Here is a 5795-nt window from a genome sequence, read left to right as displayed (position 1 = left end):
AAAAAGGAAAAAAAATGGCTTCCAAAACTGACAAAGTAGTGATTTCACGGTCTGCTAGTTTTGCAGAACAATATAATTGGAATAGGTTGCATGCTAATTCTGAGGTGTTTATGCCAACACATAGCATGAGTTGCATAGGAGAAGCTATGCAAAGTCTGATGAAGGAGAGATAGGAAAGCAGGTCAGAAGTAGACTTAGAAGAGGATAAACATGAGATAAAAAGTGGAGAAACAGAAATGCAGGAACAGATGATACCAAGAAGATCTGAAAGAAGTAATAAAGATATGCCTCCTGATCAGTTCACTGCAAGTGGGGTTAGAATATGTAGTGTTCATTATGAACCCCATAATTACCAAGAAATGGTGAACAAGATTGCAATGGAAAATAATGGGACAGAGTGTACTGAGTTATTAGAAAATGAAATTAGGAGCAGTTCCAGCAGCAGTAGTAGTAATGGTACTAGTAGTGTTTGTAGCAGTCAGAGTAGAAGCCGAAGCAGGAGGCGAGGACATAATAGAGATAGAAAGCATCATGAATATCGCAAAGTCTTTACAGCTTTTCAGCTTTAAATGGGAGGAGTGTCAGGGTAATGATTTAAGCACTGGCCAGCTACTACGATGATATGATGCTAGAAATGGGTCAGCTTTTGGGGCTGATATCACTTTAAGAGCTTGTAATAAGAAGAGGAACATATTTCTCTCTCCATGTATGCTTCGGTGGTGTAATTGCTGATTGCTGTTTGTTTGAGGTCTGACTAAAGGAAGTGTATGTATATATTTGTTGTAGATAAAACCATTATTTAAAGACAAGCCTCTTTTTACTGTATTTGCTCCTGGGTTGTCTCACATAACCACACTGTGCACACACTGACATGGATACATCACTCCAGAGTAAAAATAAAATACTCATGATCTGCCACTCCTGATTTTTGAACTGTGTACCTGTCATTTCTTCTGAAGATGATTTGGGACTTAAGTTATTGTTCTGGAAACAAAAGCCTCTGGAATCATAGTTGCATGGGACAAATACCACCTCCCATAGTTATTCTCTCAATTAGAAATTTCCCCCGAAAGGTATTATGGTAGTAGCCACACACACTAGAATTAGGAGAGTTGCCCAATTATTACCACTAGCAGATTCTGAGGTGGAGGCTAAGATATTAAGAGAAATAGATTTTGCAACTATCAGGATAAGACCATATAATTTGTTACGTAGATGTGTTCCTCCCGCCCACCTATATTACACCCACTTTATCTGAAGGGAAGATTAGAAACCATAGGGACCTTGAACAATCCAGAAAGTACCTGATGGACTACTAACCCTTAACTGGCTCAATGGGCTCTGGTCCCTCAATAATGCCATGTATTGTATACAGGCAGTGGTGGAAATCCTAGCTAATGAGACTGGGGAGATTTTTTATTGCTGCAGCAAAAGAACAAGAAGTCATATGACAAATGAATAGAATAGCTCTAGATAAGGTATTGGCTTCCAAAGGAGGGGTGTGTGTGTGTGTGTGTTAATTGAACATATTCCAAACAAATCAGAGGAATTCCAAAACGAAGCTGAACATATAGCAAAGATAGCTGCAACCCCCTCCCCCATGAAGGAATGGAGAGGCTAGTGGCATTGGCTGACAGGATGGTTTGCCTGATTTCAGCTGGTTAAGAACCTTAATAATGACCCTGGTAGGTATAATCATTGTTCTCATAATCACTTCTTGTGGATTATACTGCCTTCTGTTTGCCTTTCTGCCTGTAAGCAAACTACAGTACACGGATGTTGATGTTAGGTGAATTTTGGAAAATTAAATCATTTTCAGATTCAAGTTGTGTGTGGGGTGTGTGTGTGGGAGGATGATGGTCTGTCTGCTAAAACAAGGAAAAGGTATGGCATACACTTGAAAGGAGACCAGGGAACCTGTAATTGTGGAGTCTGTCCGGCAAGAACAAAGAATGCTTATTCACAGGGAATATGTATGTGTAAGTTTGTAACAATTTTGGGTGGTTAAAAAGCTGATAAAAGAAACGAAGAGTTAGGCATCTTGCAGACCTAGCAGAAGTTAGGAATAGAGATGGCCTAGAGCAGTGGTCCCCAACCCCCGGTCCGCGGACCGGTGCCGGGCCGTGGAGTACCTGGCACCGGGCCGCGGAAGCCGGGTGTTCGCTGTCCCAGGCGGCCCCGCTGCGGGGAAACGGAAGCCCCGAGAACAAAACAGGTGTCAACGCAGAGAACAGGAGCCTCGCAGAAACAGCCCTTCGGGCGCTTCCTCTGCAGCCGGAAGCTTCAGCGGCCAAGGCGGCTCCGCTTGAAGAGGCTCTTCGAAGCTTTTTCCGGCGCCAAGAGGAGGGCTAACCCGCCCTCCCTAGCCAGGGCTCCGGCTTCGCCACATGCGATGCTCGGCGCATCCCCCGCTGCTGCATGGCCTGCGAACCCCGGCAGCTCCGCTTTCCGGCTGCAGCGAAAGCGACAAGGCACCTGCCGAGCGGCCCCAGCCCAGTTGGCAGCGGGCATACGGTCCCAGCCCAGCCAGCCTCATCGCAGCGAGGGGCTCTTGGGGAAGCCGCCTTGCTCGCCCCCCGACCGGCTAATTTGCAGGGCGAGGCTTCCCCGGATGCAGTCCCGGCGACTTCCCTTCGGCTCGTCGGAGCTGCCCCGCGGCCAAGAAGTAGCTGGGAGGGCGGCCGCGGCTCCCCTGGGCGAGGCCTGACCGTGTCTCGGGAGGCGCCCACGTGAGCACGGCTCAGCCGGAGCCAGGCGGGCCTCCGGAAGCGCCGGCGTTCCTCTTCAGTGGGATCGCCGAGAGGCCAAGGGCAGAGCCGCTCCCTTCCTCCCCATGGAGCCCACCATGGGGAGGGGGCGAGGAGGGAACCGCCGCCCATCCCGGCAGGTGGGGGCGGCGGTTCACCGGGGAGACGATCCGGAGGTAAGCACGGCTGACGACCATGCCCGCCCACCCACCTCCTTGCGGGCCACTTTGGCCTCGGCGTGCCGGAACTTGGACACCCTGAACAGGCTCATGCACCTTTCCCCGCACCTCTGAAGGACGCCGACCAATGACCGCCCTCTGGGCTAGTGCCCAGAACCGCTTCGCGGGAGCCCTGTGGGCGGAGGGGGTGGGCAGGCAGGGGTGCAGGGTCGCGAACAACGCCCCCCCACCCCTGCGCGCGCTCAGCGGGCCACGGTAAAATTATCAAAGGCTGACTGGTCCGCGGCGATAAAAAGGTTGGGGACCACTGGCCTAGAGGAACTAGAATGTGTATTAGATAACTCCTGAAGCATTCTTTAGCCAAGCCTTAGGAATAGGGATAGCTAGAGATCAATAGAATAATTGTTAGATCACTACTAAAATGTTTATTAGATTATATTTCTTTATATATCCTGCCTTATCCCACCTGCTGCTTTAGTGAAAATGTATAAAGCTTTCTTAATTCTATTGTTCGAGGTTCCTTGGCATTTTGGCCAGAACCTTTTTCTTGGAGTTTTTCCAATAAAAGGAAACAAAACCTGCACCTCATGTCTGGTGTTCTTCATCAGCCTCGACACCAGGCTCAGATCCGAACTGGGAACAACAGTACATTGACTTGAGCCTGTGTGTGCACATGATGGCTTTTTGAGGATGGGATCAGAAATATCTCTTCCTCTCCGAAGAAAGCTTTCACTGCCTTCTGTAGCCATGATATCTCTGTCCACACATACAACCAGGAGGCACACAGATTCACTAAACATCAGCCATCGCCAATGTTTGCAGCTTGGCAGCCCAGCTGGGGGGAGAAACGGGAACCAGGCCATGTGAACAGCAGGCTGGTGCACACACGCACAGCTCAATTTGTATGAGCGACAGGCCAGTGTGCATGCGTGTGCCGGCCCACTGCTCACATGAGTGGAGCTGTGTGCACGTGTACACACCAGCCCACCTCTCACACAACCTGGTCCCCAGGGGTTGGGGACCCCTGGTTTACATCATCATCATCATACAGAGGACTCTGATTGTGTCACAGACTTGAAAGAAACCAACGTCATCTCACAAAACGTCATCCATGCCATTGCATTATATCCTGCCCATCAAGCATCCAATTCAGAGTAAATTTCAATGACTTTGTTCTCCAAAGACCTGGAAAATTGCCCAAGCTGGCAAGGAAAATCTTCCAGATCTATAAAAATGGGTCATTTTAAGCGTTCAAACATAGCCTTAAAATACTATTAGAGTTCTTTATTTTTTATTACACTATTTACAAGTACCTCTGAAAACTGCATATTCATATTTCTCTTCCTTTTACATATCAATTTATTTATTGTTTTGATGAGGGAAGAAGTCCACCTTTTTATTTTTTTTACTGCCTGAGAGGTCCTATGCAAAATATATAGATGTCACAGAAATGTAAATTTTGGGTGATGTTTTTTAAAATACCATTTTAAAAAATCACATAAGGCTACAACCAGTATCCACCTTATTTTCCAACTCTGATTAATAAGAAATTTGCAGTTAAAATTATCTGGATGATTATTACATTGATCAATGGTGAATCCTCAGAAAGTGGTTGTCAGCCCTCTCAAGTAAACCAGACAGGAAATGCAACATGAAGCACTAATTCTACTTTATTGTAAGGCCACATTAACAGAATCTTACAAGTCTGAAAGTACAAATTTTCCACTACCACATTTAACTTTTGACTGCTTGGTCCATGTAAGAAACTGATGGAGATAGGGTTGTCTTTGCAAAGAAAGCAATTTTTGAGAGATTTGTGTTTAAAAGTTCAGTAGGATATTGGGACATTAAAGGTAAAAAGGTTATAACTGGAAAACAGGAAGTGTCTGTAATTCTGCTATTAATTTCAGAGAAAAGGTTTTGTAATAAAGTACCCAAAGAAATAAAAAGTTTAGGCATCAAATCATTTAAGGGACAGAATGTTTAGAGACTGAAATTAAGATTTTGGATCTGTATCTGTGTCTGTATTTATATGTAATGCATCAGTAATGATCAGTATGAATTTCAACTATATGACATCTATTTTTAGAGTCCCTATATTAGTGCTGCTCAGCAAAAGTAGCCTTGGGATAAGATATATAAAATAGTTGCACAAAAGTGTGAATTAAGGTCAGGAAATGCTTCCAAAATTGAAATTTAAAATCTTTCATGAGGATTTTTTTTAAAAAAAAATCTACTTTCTATATATACATGGGTTTTTAAAAAAATGTCCTGAAGCCTTAAAAATATAAAACAGAATGCTATTAGTTTAGGGATCCCAGCCAGCCTTCTATGAATGATAAATGTATAATTTAGTCTGATAGCTGAAAATGCAAATGATCTGAAAGCTATCAGAGTAAATTATAAATTTATCATTCACAGAGGGCTGGCTGGGAACCCTAAACTAATAGCATTCTGTTTTATATTTTTAAGTCTTATTTCAGCCATAATCAAAATCAATCAGCACATTAAAATGGGACTAAGATTATAGTCCCATTTATATAAATATAAAGTAGAAAGAACAAAGTAACGTCAGCAGCTACAACAACCAACTTTTGAACTGACAATAAAAATACTTAAGTATAGATAGCTTCAGCGCTTTAGGATTATCAAAAATAAAGAATCCAGCACATAAGAGATACACCACAAATAAACACTTAGTAGGATATCAAAGAAGGGCTTGGGAAAAAATATTCAGGCACTGTGACGTGTCTATAGCTAGAAAGATCAGAACTATGATGGCATTTTTTCTTTTCCTGTGAGACTCCATGGAAACAAAAGTTGAGCTTTGAAGAATAGAATAGAAAATACTTTGACATTTTTGAGCACT

This window comes from Thamnophis elegans, chromosome 11 (genome assembly GCF_009769535.1).
Source record: "Thamnophis elegans isolate rThaEle1 chromosome 11, rThaEle1.pri, whole genome shotgun sequence".
Classification (NCBI taxonomy): Eukaryota; Metazoa; Chordata; class Lepidosauria; order Squamata; family Colubridae; genus Thamnophis; species Thamnophis elegans.
This window is presented reverse-complemented; position numbering follows the sequence as displayed.